This window comes from Rutidosis leptorrhynchoides, chromosome 6 (assembly GCF_046630445.1).
Source record: "Rutidosis leptorrhynchoides isolate AG116_Rl617_1_P2 chromosome 6, CSIRO_AGI_Rlap_v1, whole genome shotgun sequence".
NCBI classification, from domain to species: domain Eukaryota; kingdom Viridiplantae; phylum Streptophyta; class Magnoliopsida; order Asterales; family Asteraceae; genus Rutidosis; species Rutidosis leptorrhynchoides.
Genome location: NC_092338.1, coordinates 151028453 through 151051509, shown reverse-complemented (window position 1 = coordinate 151051509; position 23057 = coordinate 151028453). Strand labels below are relative to the sequence as shown.

At 36.8% G+C, this 23057-nt stretch overlaps 1 pseudogene; it reads right to left on the bottom strand.

Annotated features, from left to right (window-relative positions):
- Positions 1–8009: 8009 nt before the first annotated feature.
- LOC139854162 (uncharacterized) lies at positions 8010–22660 on the bottom strand (annotated as a pseudogene).
- Between the last annotated feature and the right edge of the window lie 397 nt (positions 22661–23057).

The following is a 23057-nucleotide window of genomic DNA, read 5'->3' as shown; positions in this document are numbered from 1 at the left end:
TTCATTTCACACTTGATTTCATTTACAAATTACACACACTTACTCTCTAATTCTCTCTCTAGTCTTTCTCACTCTAAAAAGTGTAAGTTTTAAATTTTTCTTTCTCTTCTTCTCCTATTCTCATCCACGACATCATCATCATCATCATTTAATGGATCTAGCTTTTAGCTTTTGATCTTGTTATATCTTGTAGATTCAAACTTGGGTTTGAATCCTTCAAGAACATGAAAGATTCAAGCTTTCTAGCTTTGAATCTTCATTTACTTGTTAGATCTAGCTTGTGATTTCTTTGTGTTGTTATAAAGATCAAAACTTGTGTTTATGATCTTCATGTATCTTAAAGATCCAAGCTTTATGCTTCAAGATCTTTAAGAACACTAAAGATCCAAGCTTTCTAGCTTAGGGTTTCATTATTATGTTAAAGATCTTAGCTTTTTATCTTATGGTCTCATTACTTTCATTATTTTGTTAAAGATCTTAGCTTTCTAGCTTATGGTCTCATTAATCTTCTAAAGATCTAAGCTTTCTAGCTTAGGGTTTTCTTAATACTTGAGATCTAAGTTATTATTGTAGATCTCACTTACTTGGAACCTTTTTGTGTTTGTTGTGATGATAAAGATCAAGTCTTCATCATCACATATGATGGAGATGCATAAACTTGTGTAAAATGGACAAAGGTTGAAGCTTTATTGGATCTATGCAATAAAGAGGCAATCTTGATGTTCAAAACTTGTAGAATAATAGATTTTACTCTTAGTTTTGTATTGATGGTTGAACCTTGGTCAAAGTGATGCTAAAACATCAAAGAGTTGTACACTTGAAGCTTACAAGCATCAAGGATGAGAACCGTGATAAGCATCAAGCACCAAGAACCTCACTGGAGCACTTATTTGCTGTTTTTAGGGGTCTGATCAGACTCCTGGGCTTCTGGAAAATTGATTTTCAGATAGTTCGTTTTTAGTATATGACTTTTCGTTTAGGCCTTGACTTAATCCGATATACGGTTTAGGATTTATAGCCTTCCGAAAGTCACTACGCCTTTGTAACGTTGTGCTGATATTTCTGACCTACTCGCACTTAAACCGTCTCCACGGTCAAATGAATATGAGTTAGGTTCTGAAAATTGGTCAACGGTTAGAGGACTCACATACGGAGCCATGGCCACTGACTACGCGTCTTTTCTATTTTTATAGAGGTTGTATCAGCTGTCCGAAGTCAGCGTTTTGTTTCGATCTCTATTTTTGTTAAACTTACCTTAGTGTTGATGAATGATGATGATAATGATGATGTTGATGATGACATTTAAACTTAATTTATTCACTTTTAACCCCTTTGGAACAACATACTGACCTAGTGACCTTTGACTTAGGTTGACGACCTTTCGGACCGACTTACTACCTGCGTACGTTTCATATCGACTTTTACTGCTTATTCACTGTGAGTTATAGCATCCCTTTACTATTTTTTTTACTATTTTTGACACTGAGAATACATGCGCTTTTTACGTTTTACATACTAGACACGAGTACTTAAACTTTACATATGTGTGGGTGATATAACGGCACAAAGATTCCCCTTAGCTTGGTAACGTTTAATCATTGGTTTCTGAACCGTGAACGCGAATCTTAGATATGGATCCATAGGGTTTGACAACCCCACTTGGGCTAGTTGCGCTAGCATTCAACGGGTGTTTAATACTTCGAGGACAAACGCACTCGCCAAGTGCACTTTTAGGGGGTGATATACATACGTTAAGTCTAGTTACCGGGTGCCCAAGGTTAAGCATATACTTTTCATACTGATTTAAACTGCTGATTGAAGCACTGAAATCTCGTGGTCTACATTACTTTACTAGATTACCAACTATAGCTCACCAACATTCGTGTTGACTTTTAAGCGTGTATTTCTCAGGTGCTTAGACGATGTTACTTCTGCTATTAGAATTGCTGTCTTGGTGTTATAGACTTGCTGTTATGGACCTGCTGTGTTAGATTTCCACTGCATTACTTAGAGATGTCTCAATCATGGAACTTTTCTTTTGCATTCGTAACTTATGTTATTTTCAAATAATAACTTTGTAACGACCTTTGTGTCACGTTATCTTTTGTAAAACGCTATCTTTTATTAATGCAAAACTGGTTTTCAAACAGCATATAGTGTTTGACCTTGTAATGATCCTGTTGTTGATGAACCGTACACGATGGTTTTGTGTGGGGCGTCACAAAAAAGTTGCTCAATAAACATGCTACAAGTGCTCTAGGGTTAAAGAGTTAATTTACTCTACGGTCCGGACAGTGGCTAACTTACTTGGAGTGATGTGGAGTCACATGAGCCCACTACTTAAATTTTTTTTTTTTTGTACAATTTACGTTTCAAATTGTATAGGACACTACTGAATTTAACTATAGGACCCTATATATTTTTAAATTTATGGTTCTTTATAGGTAAACAACCATTAAAGTACCATTCATTTATAATTAGATTTGGAAAAAAAATTGAGACCCCATTGATTTTTCATCCTGAGTTCGCCACTAGGTCCGGATGAAGATTATGGCTTTCAAGTGGAATTAGAACTCAAATCTTGGAGTCGTTCGAAGTACAACAAAATGGATAGGGATCTTGCTGAGTTAAAAACCAAAGTAGATAAGTGGGAAATAAAGGCTGAAAGGGGGCAATTAAATGATGATGAGAGGAACATATGGATGGACATTAGAAAGAATTGGTTGGATTTGGAAAGAGCAAAGGCGAATATGCTCTGACAAAAAGCGCGAATTAAATGGATAATTGAAGGTGACGAAAACTCAAGCTATTTTCACTCGATCATAAGATGAAGATATAACAAAAACAATATTCGAGGTCTAATGATTAACGGGTTGTGGAATGAAAAAGCAGACGACATAAAGGAAGCTATTTTTCAACATTTTCAACATATATTTAATGTTCAACCCGTAAACCGCCCCTCAATGTAAAATTTATCTTATCCACTCATAACTGCTGATCAGGTAGAAATGTTGGAGTGCCCCTTTTCAGAGAAAGAAATCTGGGAGTCATTAAAGGATTGTGCGAGCAATAAAGCACCGGACCTGACGGCTTCAATATTCGTTTCTACAAGACATTTTAGGATACCATTAAGCACGATTTAATGAATTCAATTCACTGGTTTTTGGAAAAGGGGGAGCTTTTGAAAGGTTGAAACGCATCCTTTATTTCTTTAATCCCGAAATCAAAAGACCCACTGAGCTTAAACGACTATCTCCCCATCAGTCTTATAGGAAGTTTCTACAAGATAATCTCGAAATCCTTATCAAATAGGCTTCGTAGGGTTATCCCTAGTGTTATTGGTGTAGAGCAAAGCGCCTTTTAAAAGGTCGTTTTATTCTCGATGGGGTCCTAATTGCAAATGAAACCGTGGATTTTGTTAGAACGATCTCGTAAAAAGGGGCTAATCTTTATAGTGGACTTTGAAAAGGCGTTCGACTCACTTAATTGGGACTTTCTAACGGAGGTAATGATAAGTATGGGTTTTGGCGAGAAATGGTGCAAGTGGATCCTAGCTTGTCTTAATTCGGCAATATTTCAGTTTTGGTCAACGGTTCTCCTACAAAAGAATTTACGATGGGGAGGGGTGTTCGACAAGGAGATCCCCTTTCACCATTTTTGTTTATCCTAGCGGTGGAGGGTCTAAATATCCTTGCAAAAGCGGCGATTGAGAAAAACCTTTTTAAAGGAATCGAAGTAGGAAATGATAAAATAGTCATTTCTCATCTTCAATACGCGGATGATACCATATTCTTTGGAGAATGGAACCATGATAATCTAAGAAGCCTTATGAACCTTCTCAAATGTTTCGAATTAACCTCCGGACTCATAGTAAACATGGGAAAAAGTTTTATTTTTGGAGTCGGTGTGGAAAGTAGTGGAATCACTAGTCTTGCAAATGTTTTCGGGTGTAGGGTAGGCACCTTCCCCTTCTCATATCTTGGACTTCCCATCGGGTCCAAGATGGATTGGAAATTGGTGATCGATAAATTTAAGAATAGATTGTCGGAATGGAAAGCAAGTTCGATTTCTTTTGGTGGCCGTGTTACTCTTATCAAGCCGGTCCTCTCGAGTCTACCATTGTATTACTTTTCGATTTTCCTTGCTCCGCCTTGTGTGATTCATGAACTTGAGAGGGTGAGGAGAGAGTTCTTTTGGGGGGTTTGTGGGTCGGGGAAAAAATATCTTGGATCAAGTGGGAGAAAATTCTTCTCCCGTATTCGGAGGGTGGATTAAATTTTGGTTCGTTGAAATGCAAGAACTTGGCTCTTTTATGCAAATGGCGGTGGCGGCTTCATACCGAGTCTAACTCTCTATGGGTCAAAGTCATCATTAGCATATATGGGCCTCTTGGTGGGCTTTACAATGGCAGCCCGAATAATTTTTCTAACAAATCTGGTACTTGGCTTAACATATTAAATGCAGGTAAAAAAAGTATCTAATCTGGGAGTTGCCTTCACAAGCTCGATACAGAAAGTCATAGGTGACGGTGCAACAACAACATCCTGGCGAGATATCTGGTTAGGTGAGGAAAAACTGGAGCAGTTATTTGGTAGGCTATATCGACTAGAGGTAAACAAAGACGCGAAGGTAATTGATCGTGTTCGTTGGTCTGATGGCAATCCTGTTTTTTCGTGGAATTGGAGCAGAGGGTTTATAAGTCGGGCAAATGGCGAATTTCAGGCTCTACTTAACAAGTTGATTGCATATGATCACTCAGGTAGAGAGGTTGATACATGGTCTTGGAGTTTATCACCCAATGGTACTTTCACAACAAAGAAGCTCAAAATTTTTATTGAGGAAAAATTTCTTACATCGGGTAGAGGCCAATGTACAACCATGCGTAACTCACTGGTACCAAAGAAAGTAGAGGTGTTTATTTGGCGAGTTAATCACAATAGGATCCCGACCCTAATTGAATTAGACAAACGGAGAATTGACCTTCACTCGGTACGATGTCCTATTTGCGATGGTGATGTCGAGACAATAGATCACTCCTTGGTGTTATGTAATATGGCGGTTGATGTATGGTCTCGAGTGTACAAATGGTGGGGTCTCAGTAACTATTCCAAAGTGCACGCAATGGAGTCATTCGCAGGTAAACCTCACAATGCAGTTTCATCCGTAATTGGTTCAAAGATATGGCAGGCAGTCGAATGGTCTTGTGGTTATTTGATATGGAAGAATCGGAATAACAAAGTTTTCAAGAACAAGCATTGGTGCGGGTCTTCAGCTTTAAACGAGATTCAAATCGTGAGTTTCGAGTGGATATCCCAAAGATTAACAAGGGTACCTCTAGAATGGCATGTCTAGTTAGTGAATCCGCATTTGTATTTGACAGCTTCGTGACATTTTTAATGCTAACTCAGCATACTTATTAGTCGAGCTTGTATATGCAACTCCAGTCTATTGTCGAGTCCTTTTTTGCTCCCAAGTTTGTATAGAGTTTGGGTCATAAATGGGTTTTTGTAAGTCTCTCAATGCCAAGAATGGATCGAGCGTATGTAGGAATTTGGTTGTTTCTTGTTAATATATTTATTGCTTTTCAAAAAAAAAAAAGTGGAGAAATTCCAAGAATGTTCAGATGGTGAAAGATGATTGGAAGATTCCCTAATATGTTTTGTTGGTGTGATTTTTTGCTTTTTGTTGTAGTTTGTTACCTTAAAAGCATGTCTCTTTAGCCGATTTTTGCTCCTCATTGTAAAATTTTGTGATAATTATTGATATATTTGTTGGATGAATACTCTTTATTCAAAAAGAATCTATAATCTTTAAACTAAATTAGATTAAATTACTTAATATAATGAAATAAATTATAAACTAAATTAAATCAAATTAAACTGTCATGCTTGTTTTTACCTTATATCTTTACCGTAGATTGGGATTATCGCACTTGTATTCAATTAACTTGATAAAAAAAAGATTTACCAAAGTCCTTTGTTTGTAATGGTGGGCCACAATATGTACAAAGCCCACTTTTAAAAAACCCTATTTCCTTCTTCTATAAATACTCATCACCACAACATCCATAAACCCTACCATATTATTCATTCATTCCGGTTACAACACAGCTTACTTGTATTAATTACACTACGGATCGAAATTTCATTAAGGAATTAAAATTTATCATTCATCGATGGCTATCCTCAACAAATGCTACGTTTTTGCTAGGTATGTTGATTGTTGAACACTGGTGTTATATATATTTATTGAATTATATTTTATACGTAGTAATTTTTTATTTTTATTTTTATAATGAATTGGTATTTATTGATGAACATTAACAATTGTGTTTCGAATGCTTTATATGTGTACAGGCGCGGATACGCATCAATATCTCAAGGTAATGTGGTGGAGAGTATGAGGGAAAGTGTAGTTGGAGTGATGAAAAAAGGCAGTGAAGAATCGAAAAAATCGAGTTGTTCTTCATGGATTCCAGATCCAAAAACTGGATATTACAAGCCAGAAGGACATGAGAATCAGATTGATCCGGCTGAGCTTCGTGAGATGCTTTTCAAGAATAGGAATCGAAGAAACTAATTAAGATTTTTGATGTTACGTAATGAATTTTGATGATTGATTTGATTCTTTTAAGCCTAACGAAGAACGTGTTCATCAGGGAGGATTTGATCATGTTAGGGATGATTTCAATATGGTTTGACATCTCTTTCATCAACGAAGATTTGATCATGTTTAATGTTTTTCTAGGTTTTTTGTTCTTTACTTTTTTATTTTCTAGTAGTTCATATTTAATTTTTTAATTTACTTAATTAATTTAGTATGAACTAGTTATTGAACCCTCGCTTCGCGCCGGGGTTCGATTTTTAATGTATTTTATTGCATTTAGTAAAATTATTTTGTGGCTAACGATAATATCGTTGAAGTGCAACTCGAGTCGAACGAAAAGGTATAACCCGTGAGAGATTTAAATGTTATTTTAAATTAACAATATATGTGCATCTCCGCGTTTCGCTATGGAATTGTCGACTTTTAAAAATTTAACGCAAAATCAACGTGTATGAAAAGTACCCCAAATATTTAGCGTTTTTTAAAAAGCGTCCGTTTTCCTAGTGACATTGTGTTTCTAAAATTATTTCGAGTTTAACGATGGTGTCGGAAAAATTTAACTCTTTGCGAGCGAGAAGATATGACCCGTTGAATATTTGGGTGGAGTTTATATAAGATTTTTTATAAAAATGGTTATTTAACACTTTATCCCTCATTTGAATTTTTTTCAAAAAAGTGTGGGGCCTTTGTTGATAAAATGAAATTTAGTTAGAATTAAAAAAAAAGGTGAAAAGTCGAAAATACTCCTGGTACTATTCATAACTTTTGTCTATTAGTTAATATGTAAATGTAAATATAATGTGTATGACATTGTTTTTTGATACTCTCATACTCAGCTTTAATTTACTTATATTAATTAACTAATTTAATCTGTTTGACATAGTTTATTATTGATACTTAGTTTTGTCATAAAATATTCTCAAAAACAAAAATTTACAAAAATGAGAGGCGTAGAAACCACCTTGTAAAGACGGGCTGCACAGTATAGTATAGGTTATATTGAGCTTTGCATATAAAGGATAGTATAATTTTAATTGTCTGCTACCACTGAAAAGTATTGAGTGCACCTAAAATCTACCATCCTATACCACCTAATTTAATAGCCCAACACTGAAACATCCCTTGAATCACTCCCAAAAACCATTGAAAATTGCAGGTTATTTTATTTGGTTTCTATTTCAGTTAAATTTAATTTATAGAAGTTTTACTAATGTAATCCCAATAGTGCACCTTAAACTTATTTAATTAAGTCAAAAATTCTATATATTTTCCAACCAGGACCGCACATACGTATCAAAGTATTTTATATAGTCAAAATATTTGTCCTTCAACAATAACTAAACTATTATTTAAATAAAACTACTCTCCTAACATTTTTAGAAGCAAAGTGGTTTATCAGCTCTTTAGTCAATACAATTCAATATATCATTCTCAATAGATATCAAAGCCAATCCATTAAGTATTTCCTGTGACATGGTAGACCGCAAGTAGTTTTTCAGCAACTTCAGTTTTGAAAAACTTCTTTCTGCAAATGCTACTGTTATTGGAATAGTCAACAATACTCGATAAGCAATTATTACATTAGGAAAATAATCGATCTTTTTCACGTTTTCCAAAATATCAGCCGGTCCCATAATTTCATTGGGCAAGAACTTTTTAAGCAATTTTAACTCCTCATAGAGTTCATTTGCATCAATATCTAATTTTCCATTATACTTGAGAGCATCTTCAAGACGAATGCAACATAGCTTAAGATCATCTTCATCAATGAATTTTAACTTGTCATATGCAAATAGAAAACTAAAAACCTTTTCATACTCTTCTTACTGTTTGAATCTTGAGGTAAGAGAGGCAATCGCCTGATCAACAATGTATAAATGTAAGACCCGTTTATTCGTACGACTTATATGTGTATACATATACATACGTAAATGTATATTATGGATTCGTCGTATTATAAATGTATATATATATATATATATTGTATATATATATATATATACATGGAGTTCATGCGATGTATAAATAATACATGTTACGAGAGTGATCGAAGGGTTGTTATACGTGTTATAGAGAGTATGTACGTCTAGTGTATGAAGGGTACGAGACGTGTTCGTGTGTTGGGGTTCAAGTACGCGAAAAATGGACAAAACCCACACTATGTCGCGGCGCGGCCTAGTGGGTCGCGGCGCGGTATTGATATCGAATCAAGATCAGACAGCATATAACCAAGACCACCAGACCACGCTGTAGGTCGCGGCGCGAAGAAAGAGGGCCGCGGAGCGATGATGCTGCAGTTCTGGGTCCGAAACTTTGTAATTTTAAGGGTTCGTTGGGGGCACTTTGGTCATTTCGCTTGTGGATCAGATTATAGGCTCAAACCTCATCCACTCATCTCATTTAATCTTTTCTTTTCTCTTTTTCTTTCACCTTTTCTCTCTAAACTTCATTTCTTCCAATCCATTCAAAGAGTAAATCGAAGGAGAGGAAGCGGGATTCGATATTTGGAGAAAGAACAAACGTCTTTCTCCTCGTTCTTATTTACGATTTGATAATAGTGGTAAGTCTCCTATCCGAATTTCGTTCTCATGATTCATGTTCATATTTAGGGGTTTTTGATTGTGAGTTCATAATGAAACCCCATTAGTTGTTAATGGAAGGTTAACACCTAGATTCAGGTTTATAAGTGATGAAGGCGGGTTTTGAGTTTGGTGAACAAGTTTACCTCATGTGAGACTTGAAAATGAGTTTAATCACTAGTATTTAGTGATTATTGAAGTGATGGAAGCCTTTTGTGCTCATTTAATTGACTAATTTCGAATAGAGTCAAATTAGGGTTTATTGGGGATAATGGACCGATTATCGATTGTTTGAGTTTTTAAACTTAAAATGAGTTAAGTTAAAGTATAAACTTGTGTTGGTGGCGTTTTGAAGTCAAAACTAGCAAATGTGAGAATTTGATTTTGTTAAGGGTCAAAATGGGTTTTTGGGCGAATATGCGGGCTAGTGGGTGTTTAATGGCTATATGTGGTGTCTTTGTGTATTTCGGGAACGCAGGAACTAGTCTCGTTAGTTTTGGACCTTCGGGTAGCGTTAAAAGTGCAAAAGGGTGTATTTTGCACTTGTTGTTCATTTGGGCGGGTCGAGAGTCCAAATGAGTTTATATTGATGATTATGTGATAAACAGAATAGGTACATTCCACTGACGAGTTGCGGGATTTGGATTGCACTTCATCGAGGCGTTAAGGTGAGTTGAATAATTATATGTGTATATATATAATGTATTTATTTGTGTAGCGTGAGATGTGAAGTGTCGAGGTGCTAAGACGCCACGTCGACTAGTGAATTGTCGAGGTGTTAAGGCGCCACTCCAGAAAGTATATTAACGGGTGAAGCATCGAGGTGTTAAGATGCCACTCGGGGTGAAGCATCGAGGTGTTAAGATGCCACTCAGGAGCGAAGTGTCGAGGTGTTAAGACGCCACTTCGAAAGTATATTAACGGGTGAAGCATCGAGGTGTTAAGATGCCACTCGGGGTGAAGCATCGAGGTGTTAAGATGCCACCCGGGAGTGAAGTGTCTAGGTGTTAAGACGCCACTCCCGAAAGTAAAATTGACGGGTGAAGCATCGAGGTGTTAAGATGCCAATCGGGAGTGAAGTGTCGAGGTGTTAAGATGCCACTCCGAAAGTATATTAACGGGTGAAGCATCGAGGTGTTAAGATGCCACTCGGGGTGAAGCATCGAGGTGTTAAGATGTCACCCGGGAGTGAAGTGCTGAGGTGTTAAGACACCAATCCCGAAAGTAAAATTGACGGGTGAAGCATCGAGGTGTTAAGATGCCACTCGGGGTGAAGTATCGAGGTGTTAAGATGCCACCCGGGGGATTAGTGATACACGGTGTTAAGTACACTAATGGATGTTGTGAACTCCGATGGTCTTTCGTGAATACCATTCCCTTGTGCGTATGGTTAACCATATAGTTTGTGTATGTATTGTAGTGTAGCATATTATATTTTGGAGTATATGCTATTGTTTATGCAAGTTGCGGTAATGGAGGTTATTAGCTTTATACTTGGAGTTCGTATGCTAATATTATATTGCTAGCATGTTTGTGGTATGTGAGTAGGTGGTTGCAAGTAGGTATATTATATATGCATGTGTATACTTATTGCACTCACTAAGCGTTAGCTTACCCCTCTCATTGTTTACCTTTTTACAGGTATTGTGATTGTAAGGCTAGCTAGTCGTTAGACTAGATGTGTAGGAGCGCTTGGGCTCGATGGGGTAGCTTTCGGAGATTCGGACGCGGATTGGGGATTTGGTAGTCCCCGGGATTATGCTCTTGATATTGGGTTGGGTTATTGAGTATTAACCCGTCTTATGTGTAATTGGGTCATTGTTACAAATGATTTTGTAATGTGTCATTTGTGTACCAAGGGTTATATTAAGTTGTTAAACGAAACGTTATGATATTATGTTTTCGGTTAAAACAGAGTTGAAAATGTTATGTGTTATTAACGGGATATTGGGACCTAAAATAAAAAAAAATGGGTGCTTCGTTTTTGGTAAACGAATTTGGGGTTGTTACAATAAAAAATAATTAACTTTAAATGACTCCTCGGTGGATAACAAAACACCGTGATCCCTTGAGTTCTCATCAAATTGTTTTTTCTTTCGAATTACACGCTTTTGAGGAAACACTGGATCAACACCCATTTCAATGGCAATTTTCTTAGCTTCATCAATCGCTTTAGAAAGCCCTGTGTTCCTATATTCCTCAAAGTAGGTCACCAACCCTTTAACATCTTTAATAGCAACATCAAGAAGCATATCCTTAGATTGTAACCTTTTACTTACTAAATTCACCGCAAACAATATTTCAAACCAAACGACCACTGATACTAAAAACTCAAAATCACCGAGCTCATTTGTTGCAAGAGATTTAGCTTCACTTTGAATTTTAGAATCATTATCCTCTTCTGCAATTTGAAGTAAAGCTTCTCTTATATGTAAAATCTGATATCTAATAGGTTTGACACTTTCAATGCGACTCTCCTAACGTGTGGTGGATAATGATTTAAGAGTCAACCCTTGAACATTATCTGTCAAAATTTTTCACCTCTTTGAAGAATTCGCAAATATTTGTGTAAATGCGTTGTATGACACCAAAAAAATCTCTACCTTTTCCACAACTATTAGCCATGTCACTCAACGCAAGATTAAGACAATGACAACCACATGGTGTATAAAATGCTCTAGGATTAATTTCTATAAATATTCTTTTTACACCTAGATGCGCTCCATTCATATTTGATCCATTGTCATAACCTTGACCACGCATGTCATCAATATCAAGATCAAGAGACCTAAGCTCATTGTAAGTTACATCAAAAAGCCCCTTACCAGTGGTATCATCAACCTTCAAGAAACCTAGGAAAGATTCCTCGACTCTAATACACTCCGATGAGACATTTACGTATCTCAAAAATAAAGACATTTGTTCCTGGTGACTAGTATCTGGGGTACTGATATGCGTAAAACACACCTAATCTTATTGTAATATACTTACGAATTCGTTCACAGGGAGCAGAGTTTAGGATTAAAAAGACTAATAATTATTCTAGAGATTTTAGTTATAAAATGGGGGTTTTGATTAAAAAGTAATTAAAACAAAGAAATTAAAAACGAGTTCAAATAGATAAGAGGTATTCACTTAGATTCAATTCCCTAGGTTCCGGATTGCTTTTATTAAGAACAATGTAATTAAATCCCTAAGTATAACTCTCGTTAACCAAGTTCATTAATCAATTAGTAAGATAAGCTGGTGTCCCTAACTTAGATACTAATTCTATCATGAAAGTGTCGGTTTTTCACGTTGGTCTCCCATACGCTTCTGAAGAACACAATCAATCAATATTAACTACTCAAGATTATGATTCAGTTGAAGGGTAAATCGGTGTCCCTCTTTAGGCTTCACAATTACCTACTCAATTGATGGGATTAATTACTAATCTAATTACACCGGTCTCCCGTATGTAATTCAACTTATCTATTTATCTCTCAATAACCTAGATAAATTAATTGACCTAGCAACTCTGGTTACATCAACCAACAAACTAGCAATCAATGGGATCAATTAATGGGAGTAATTAAGAATCATGGATCAAGAGTAACTAATTTAATACATACAAAAGATTAAGCAATTCATCACCTAAGTTCAATCATCTAAATGAATACAAGGAATTTAGCTACTCATGGACATGGAATCAACACAAACAATCAAGGATAAATATTTAATCATTGTATAAAACAAATAATTAACATAAGAATTACCTTGTATGTTGAATAATACGGAGTAATCCAAGAGTATAGCCAAAAACCAAAAAGTTTGTAGAACAAGTCTTTTAACTTTCGTACAGGAGCAGAGAAAATTTAAAATATTATAAAACCTAACTCTAAATTATAAAGTGATACGTAGATAGATGGATTTTTCCGTGGTGTAAAAAAAAATCAATATATAAATGCCTTGGTCCTCCCTTGTTTGCTGAATGTCGGCTAAGATACATGGCCTAGACATGCGTTCATATTTCAACAGGCCCAAACAATCGACCCACTTTTTAATCTAGCCACTGACTTCTTTTTTTCAGCTTTTGGTCCAAACGTGATGTTGTTTTACAATGTGACAAGGTGCTTCGAGCTTGTTTCATCTTTAATTGAATGGACATGTCACGTGTGGTGACATATCTCACATTTGGTGACATTGGATCACCGAACGTGACTCTTACTCTATACAGCAACCAACACTTTATAAATTTAATATTTTTAGCTTTTAATTTACTCTCTTCATTTAACCCATGAACACGAACAAATCACCAACTTTTTCTTCTAATGAACCAAAATTTCACTTTTAACGATTAATTACCAAAAGTCCTTCAAATCACCACTAAAATAGTTGAACAAGACCGATATTGCCTTAGATTGCGCGTGTAAAACATGTGTAAATTAGGCAATATCAAAATCCCCCACACTTGAACTTTGCTTGTCCTCAAGTAAGCTTATCTTCAAAAATAGTAAAACTTAATACAAGATTAACATACCCGAAGTGTCTTCAAAAATCATTAACTCCATATCGTGTAGTCTTCACAAAATTAGTACAAGGCTCAAGTCTTCAATCAAAACTATCAACATTCAACACCTGTTCAAGCCTAAGTCTACCCCACACAATCATGCCCCCGGTCAAAGTCAACTACATCTTCAAAAAGGTCATCAAAACATCAATCATCAAGTAAATACTTTTCATATTTCAAAAGTTGACCTCCTTGACTTTCACCAATTACGTAGGATCCACGGGATAGCCATTGACTCAACAAATTACCAAACAAAATCACCCTCAATATCGTTAACAATTTACTCAATTTCACCAAAATAAGTTCAAGATATCAATCAATATGTATCATGAATTATAGTCACCTAGAAAATCATAAAGTATAACCAAAATGAGTAAAACTTTAAGCATCATAAAAATTACCATTCATCAAGTGTACGCCTCCATAAATTTGCTCCTCTAATCAACCCGTATTGGCTATCCTTCTTTCACCTCCATGCCCCCAAAACACCAATAATCGTCAATTCCAAATATAACCGTCAATTCCAAAATTTGGGTTAAGGTGGGTGCGCCAAAGCGTAGGGGACTGGTTACCCCTATCTTTATGGTCAATCCGGGCACATGATGACCGACACTCATCAAGCTTTCTATCACAATTCTATGGTTTCTCTCATAGTAGGGCGAAAGCATTGACGGAGGTTCGTGGAATTAGTGCCCCACGTGGCTAATTAAGAGGTCCATCAATTCCATGATTTGGCTCAAAATCTGGTGTGCATACAAGCCTTCCTGATTATGGGACAACCGCACGGGTAGTTGCACTGAAGCAAACTACCTTGGGTGTAAATTTTTCGGAGGGTCTATTGTACGAAACCTGAAAGACTTTACTTTCAAGCAATGATCTTTTGAAACAATCATAACTTGTAAGACTTTACTTACAAGTTTGGAAGACTTTACTTCCTAAAACAATATGGGAGGACTCGATTCTCCCGGAAGTGTTTAAACACTATTTTTTTTATTTTATTTAAGGTCCTTGGACCCCACTTTCCACGCATCTAGCTTTTATGCTAGTTTTAAGAAAATGTAGGAAGCAGCTACTACATTTCCGTATTTTAAAGGGTATCATGGCTTTTGGCCATGGCGTGCGTTGTCTAAGCAAATGCTAGCATGAAGCCATTGGTCTTACATAAAAAGATAGCACGGTTGAAGCTCAAGGCTCCTCTTCCCACAGTACGATACATCGGTGTAATAAATCGTGAAATGATACATTAACCAATGTCAGTATAAAATGATGTAGATTAGGAAGTCTCCTACACCAAGTAAGATGGGCATTCGGAAGACTTAACTTCCTTTATGGATGGACTTGAATCATCCTACAATTTTGGGTTTTTATACCCTGGAAGACTTTGCTTCCTTATTACACATAACTCACGCAAAAGACAATACAAAACACCAAATTCACCAAAATCATAGAGGTACATGCACAATTTAACTTACAAAGGTGATAACATTTTCTTCATAAAACAACTACACTTGGTTTTTTGAATGAGTCAAAAAATTTCCCAAATTTTTCAACAATTCAATCAAAAATAAGACTCAAGTCAAGTGTATTACATCCGCGAGAATTTATATCTCTCCCCCCACACTTAAGATCATGTAATGCCCTCATTTACATGAAATCATAAATATAAAGTATAAATTCGAGAGGACAATAGAGTGAATGAGAAAAACATAACCGGATGTAGAGCAATATAATCGCGAAACGGAGTGACAGAGGGCTCTGCACTGACGGCCATTCCTCGATTGTCATCACATTATAGTACCTGCAATGATTACACAAGAACAAAACACAAAAAGAAAAATATTTTTTTTTTTTGAACTTTTTTTTTTTCAATTTTTTAGGGGTTTTAAGTTTAAAACTCACGCAATATACAAATTTTACATGTGCAGGTTTATTAACGAATCTTGCACTAGACTCCACCTTCCTCTCAACTGATGCCCGGATAGTGGGTTCCCTATTTCTTCAAACCATGGGAACCACCACTTTCAATACCATTACCAATCATACCTAACAACCAATCATCAGCAGCTTTTGACTCCCTAGTCAATTCCCTCAACTTTTCTTTCTCTTTTTCAGATAAATTAGAAACTAACCGGAGTCTTAACTGCTCATCTTTCTCATTCATTGCTTTCTTAACCCGCTCGAATAACCTTCTCATAGACCTATCAACAACATTATCATCAGGTGGTTTAACAACGGGCTTTTCTTTAACACCCATACCCCCACACTTAGGCTTCTTACTAGTCTCAGTTTTATCATATTCAGTTTTTAGACTAGTGAGCACATTCACAGAATCAACGGATGTGGGTGGTGGTTTAACACTAAACCTTGTTTGAAAACTCAAAGTCTTACCTCTATCCCTCAAAATCAACTTACAAGTTCTCCAATCAGTCAATGCACCTGCAGTTGCTAAAAATGGTCTACCTAAAACAATCGGCACAACCTTATCCTCCGGCATATCAACAACCACAAAGTCAGCTGGGAACTCTAATTCACCTATTTTAACCACCAAATTTTCAGCAATCCCTATGGGTTTACTAATCGACTGGTTCACCAATCTAACTCCAGTATTAGTCGACTTAAGCTCATTCAAACCCAAACGTGAATAAATAGACAAGGGCATAAGATTAATACTCGCACCTGAATCAGTTAAACACTTAAAAATTTCAGAGTCATCAATCCTACAAGGCACTATGAATGGCCCGAGATCACCTAACTTTGGTGGCATACCACTCTTCTTTAAAATAGCAGCACATTCCGCTTCAAGAAACGCGGAAGATGCCTGCTCATGCTCACCCTTCTTCGCCATTAAATCCTTTAAAATTTTTCCATAATTGGGCATACCTGCAAGAACATCAACCAAAGGTACATGCACACAAATATTTTCATTAGAATTAATACACTTACAAACAGTGTCCTTTGGTTGCTCGGATTGAATAGCTCTCGGATATGGAATAGGCGGCTTGTAAACTTTCAATTCGGGTGAAGGTTTCACCTCTTCTTCCACTTTAATCTCATCAACATTGAACTCAGGAGACTCGGTAGTCTCAAGACTCTTCACTTCCGACTCTTGATTACCCGAACTAGAAGAACTCCCCGTCATCAAACTCATTAAGTAATTACCATACGCGGGAGTTATATCACTAACTCGAATACAACCATCTTCATCATGAAATGTATAAGTCGGTATAACCTCATCGGAACCATAGCCCTCAACACCAGAAATAGCATTAACTTGAGAATAATTAGAAACTTGAGGCTCTTTATTCTTCACATCATTTCGGTGGTTATTAGTCAAGATTGTTCGAGGCGGCCCATTATTGTTCAGATTAGTTTGCGTATTCGAAGGGAGAGCACCGGGTGGTCTCTCCGTTAGCAATTGAGCTATACGCCCCACATCCCGTTCCAAATTCTGAATCGAGGCCTGTTGACTTCTCACTTGCTGTTTTGTTGATTCACTATCTTGCCTCAATGCCGTGATGCTTTCATCCATCTTTATTATAAAACCCCGCAACAACTCCTCTAATGAAGGACCCTTATCCACATATGACTGATTTTGATTTCGATTAACGAACCCCGGTGGTCCGTTCCTTTGATAACCTGAACTACCTCCTTGGTACTGATTATTGTATTGATTACCCAAGTAGTTCACATGCTCTTCCATAGATGCCTGATTACAATCCTTTGTGAGATGTGGCCCTTGACATAACTCACAACTAACTTTCATAGCATGCATCTCTTTAGTCATCGATTCCATTTGTCTTTTAACAGTTGCTAGTTGTGCTCTAACCGATGCGAGCTCATCACTAGTTTCGGTACTAGCGACATGAGAAGAGCGAGAAATATCCATCTTTTGATGCCAATCATATGAGTGTCTAGCCGTTTCGGAGATGATGTTGTAAGATTCATCCGGAGTCTTTTTCATCAAAGAACCACCTGCAGCAATATCTATTTCTTTCCTCGTCGGCACATTAACACCTTTATAGAAGATCTGGACCTTATTGAAGTTGTTCAACCCGTGTTGAGGACAATTACGTAACATCTTACCAAACCGTGTCCATGCATCATAAAGTGTCTCATGTGGCTTCTGAGTGAAGTGATTAATGTCACTTTGCAATTGAGCAGCCTTAGAAGCTGGAAAGAAACGCAGCAGAAACTTATCTTCCATCGTAGTCCAACTATCAATATCACCTTCAGGCAATGATTCTAACCAGTCCTTGGCGTCGTCTTTCAAAGACCAAGGAAAAACCCTCAAATAAATAACAGTATCTTCAACCTGAGCAATCTTGAACAAATTACAAATACTCTTAAAATTTCGAAGGTGCTCGAATGCATCTTCTTTAGGTGTACCCCTGAACTGACATTGATGAGTTATCATGTTAAGAATCTGCCCCTTGACCTCAAAATCTGTGTTGACTGTCGGTTGTCTAATGGCATGTCCATTGCCAGCCCTCGTGGCTTTCATTAAAGCTTCCATGGATTGACCTCGCGCTGGATCACCCATTGTATCTTCTTCCTTCTTGATATATTCGAAATTCGGAATATAAAAAGGTAATTCAGCGAAACCTTCGGCGATTTCCTGTTCTTCTTTAGCTTTGCTGCGTGTATGGTAAACTCTAGACGGTTCCAGAGTTATTAGTACCTAACCTGCGATCACACCACAACAAAACCACGCGTAAAATCGAAAATAAAATAACAGAAAAGTAACTTTCGCGAAAACAAGTTTTCACGAAAGGATCGAATAACTAAAAGCTTGTAAAATCCTAAGACACGCCGCTCCTCGACAGCGGCGCCAAAAATTTGATATGCGTAAAACACACCTAATCTTATTGTAATATACTTACGAATTCGTTCACAGGGAACAGAGTTTAGGATTAAAAAGACTAATAATTATTCTAGAGATTTTAGTTGTAAAATGGGGGTTTTGATTAAAAAGTAATTAAAACAAAGAAATTAAAAACGAGTTCAAATAGATAAGGGGTATTCACTTAGATTCAATTCCCTAGGTTCCGGATTGCTTTTATTAAGAACAATGTAATTAAATCCCTAAGTATAACTCTCGTTAACCAAGTTCATTAATCAATTAGTAAGATAAGCTGGTGTCCCTAACTTAGATACTAATTCTATCATGAAAGTGTCGGTTTTTCACGTTGATCTCCCATACGCTTCTGAAGAACACAATCAATCAATATTAAGTACTCAAGATTATGATTCAGTTGAAGGGTAAATCGGTGTCCCTCTTTAGGCTTCACAATTACCTACTCAATTGATGAGATTAATTACTAATCTAATTACACCGGTCTCCCGTATGTAATTCAACTTATCTATTTATCTCTCAATAACCTAGATAAATTAATTGACCTAGTAACTCTCGTTACATCAACCAACAAACTAGCAATCAATGGGATCAATTAATGGGAGTAATTAAGAATCATGGATCAAGAGTAACTAATTTAATACATACAAAAGATTAAGCAATCCATCACCTAGGTTCAATCATCTAAGTGAATACGAGGAATTTAGCTACTCATGGACATGGAATCAACACAAACAATCAAGGATAAATATTTAATCATTGTATAAAACAAATAATTAACATAAGAATTACCTTGTATGTTGAATAATACGGAGTAATCCAAGAGTAAAGCCAAAAACCAAAAAGTTTGTAGAACAAGTCTTTTAACTTTCGTACAGGAGCAGAGAAAATTTAATCTAAATTATAAAGTGATACGTAGATAGATGGATTTTTCCGTGGTGTCAAAAAAATCAATATATAAATGCCTTGGTCCTCCCTTGTTTACTGAATGTCGGCTAAGATACATGGCCTAGACATGCGTTCATATTTCAACAGACCCAAACAATCGGCCCACTTTTTAATCTATCCACTGACTTCTTTTTTCAGCTTTTAGTCCAAACATGATGTTGTTTTACAATGTGACAAGGTGCTTCGAGCTTGTTTCATCTTTAATTGAATGGACATGTCACGTGTGGTGACATATCTCACATTTGGTGACATTGGATCACGGAACGTGACTCTTACTCTATATAGCAACCAACACTTTATAAATTTAATATTTTTAACTTTTAATTTACTCTCTTCATTTAACCCATGAACACGAACAAATCACCAACTTTTTCTTCTAATGAACCAGAATTTCACTTTTAATGATTAATTACCAATGGTCCTTCAAATCACCACTAAAACAGTTGAACAAGACCGATATTGCCTTAGATTGCGCGTGTAAAACATGTGTAAATTAGGCAATATCAGGTACAATCAAGTATCACAGAGTAATACTTTGCTTGTTTTACCTTTTTAATTATTTGTGATTTAATAGAACGACCAAGTAGAAGTAAACTCAGTTTGGATGTTATGACCAAGATAATGATGATGAATCTCATCACTCGTGATACGTCGCACATGATCCTTTATAAAAGGGTCATATTCGTCCAACATTTCAATCAAACCCAAAAAGTTGCCATTACTCTTTTCATACGACATGGCGTTACTACCACGGAATGCTAAATTATTTTTAGCAAGATACTTTACAATTGATATAATTCTTAATATAACATTTTTCCAGTGATCTCTCTCTTTCGTGAATAGTTCGTGAGACGCTTTATCAACCGTTTCATTGTTTTTCAATGATATGCTCCAAGATAACTTCGTGTTCTTTAAGCCTTTTTTCAAGATTCTTCCAATCTGGAAAACCCTCATTCACTAACTGACCTCTCGTACCCCCTTTTCGAAAAATTTGACAACAAAAACAAAAAACTCCGTCAAGTTCTTTGGAATATACCAACCACTCTCTATCACCCTTCTCGTTATTTGCTAGAATCCTTGTATATGAAGTTGAAGAAAATCGCCTAGATGATTGATTTTTGGGGCCCTTTTTATAATGAGGTGTCTCTTTTAGGACCATGAACTACCAAAACCTTAATCATATCAGTAGTAAGTCGATCCCATTCTCGTGGATTATCTATATCAACATTATGAAGATCAATGTTTTCTGCAGGTTCATTATCATCATTTGGATCAAGTTCATCAAAATCCTCACTGGAATTAATGTCAACAACATCCTCATTTTCAATATTAGTATCATGAACATCATTATCTAGGTTAATATCGCCACAATGCGGATTGTCAACATGAATATCATCAATACCATGATGATCATTACGATTAACGTCATTATTATTATCTTCATCAAAATTATTAGAGTTTGTGTGTGGTTGTTTCTGAACGAATTTATCTAAAGCCCCACTATGAGACTTAATAAATGCCTCAGCTCTTTTTCTTATCTGGCGTTTTTTATGTCCCGATTTTTTTTTTGAAAAGCAATATATTATATGAACTCAAGTTTACAAACTATGATTCCTATACAATTGTGATAGGAACCACCTCAACTATACAACAGTTAGTTCTCACAAAATGCTATAACAAGTTGTTTAGCATCCTAAATACAAAGAAAAGATTGTGGATTATGAAGCCAAGAGTGCTAATCGATAGTCTTTGATTTGCAACGTTTCGCGATCCATTCGAATGACTTTGAATGTATCTCGCATAACGCCACAGGGGGATTCCAACACTTTTGCTTAAACACTTTTTGATTCCGATTACTCCAAATAAGGTAACCGCTCGACCATCGAACCGCTTGCCAAATTTTTTGACCGAATGCCGACATAGGTGTACTCGAATTCCCAAGGAACATTTCACTAATGCTTAGTGAAGTAGACACGTTCATGTTCCACCACTCGAAGACCTTGCACCAAACATCTAACGCGAACTTACAAAAAATGAGAGAGTGGTCGACCGACTCCAAATTGCCATCACAAAGAAAACAACGAACGGAGGGTAAGTCGACTCCTCTCTTGTCTAACTCCAAAAGGACCGGTAACCTTTTATTCCTTGCTCGCCATATAAAAACTCCTACCTTTTTCAGTATAAGATTGTTGCGCGCTGTTTCAACCACGTTTGTACCTGCAATTATAAGTTTATTGTCGATCAAACTAGCAAGCATTTTAGTAGAAAACATCCCGGTAGCATCCAGTTTCCAGCCCCACGAATCGCCCTTCGAAGGATCTAACGAGCACGCGGACAGCAGCTCCTTAAGATCCTTCAATTCTGAATCAGCACGACGCGCAGGGGGCCTCGACCAGCACCAATTTTCAGTGATTTTCGAACCATCCCACACAAGCCTATCACACACTTTAACATCTTTGGAGACCTCTAAACAGTGTAATCTTTTGAATTTATCTTTAAGTGGTACGTCGCATAACCATGTCTCATTCCAAAAAGAAGTTGAAGAACCATTCCCAATAGTCTTGCTAAACGAGTCCCTGAAACGCAAACCAAGAGAATCTACCATACCACCCGTTCTAACAATGTTAGCCCAAGTAGTAGATAGACCGTGAAGATAATTACACGAATCCAAACCGCCCGAAGAACCATAAATGCTCGAAATAACTTTGACCCACAAGGAAGTGGGTTCGGTTTTAAACTCCACCACCACTTGCCGATCAAAGCGAGATTTTTGCTTTTTAAGGAACCCAAATTTAACCCACCCTCCTCAAAAGATAAGAGAACCTTTTCCCATTTAACCCAAGCAATCTTAGAACCTTTCCCCGACCCGCCCCAAAAAAAAGTACGTCTTACACTCTCAAGCTTTTTAAGCACACAAGGCGGAGCACGGAAGAGCGAGAAGTAATACAACGGGAGACTATTTAATACCGATTTGACAAGGGTCAAGCGTCCACCAAATGAAATCGAACGAGACTTCCAATCCGATAGTCTTTTCTCGAATTTAGCGATAACCGGTTTCCAACTCTCTAATTTACTCAATTTAGCTCCTATTGGGAGCCCGAGATAAATAAATGGCAATGTACCCATGTTACATCAGAAATAGTTGGCCATATGTTCAACATCAACTTTATCCACCCCGATACCGAATAGGCTACTTTTACGGTAGTTGACCTTAAGCCCCGAAGTTAACTCAAAGCATTTAAGAAGTTTCATGAGATTACGGATATTAGTTTAGCCCCATTTCCAGAAAAAATAGTATCATCCGCATATTGGAGGTGAGAAATGCAAACACTATCTCCTCCAATTTCCACACCCGAGAACATACCACTGTTGACCGCGGCTTTAGTTAGAGCATTTAGACCTTCCGCCGCTAGAATGAATAGAAAAGGTGAAAGGGGGTCCCCTTGTCTTACCCCCCTTTCTAAGTTAAACTCATTTGTAGGTGAGCCATTGACGGGTATAGAAACCGAGGCCGACTTGAGAC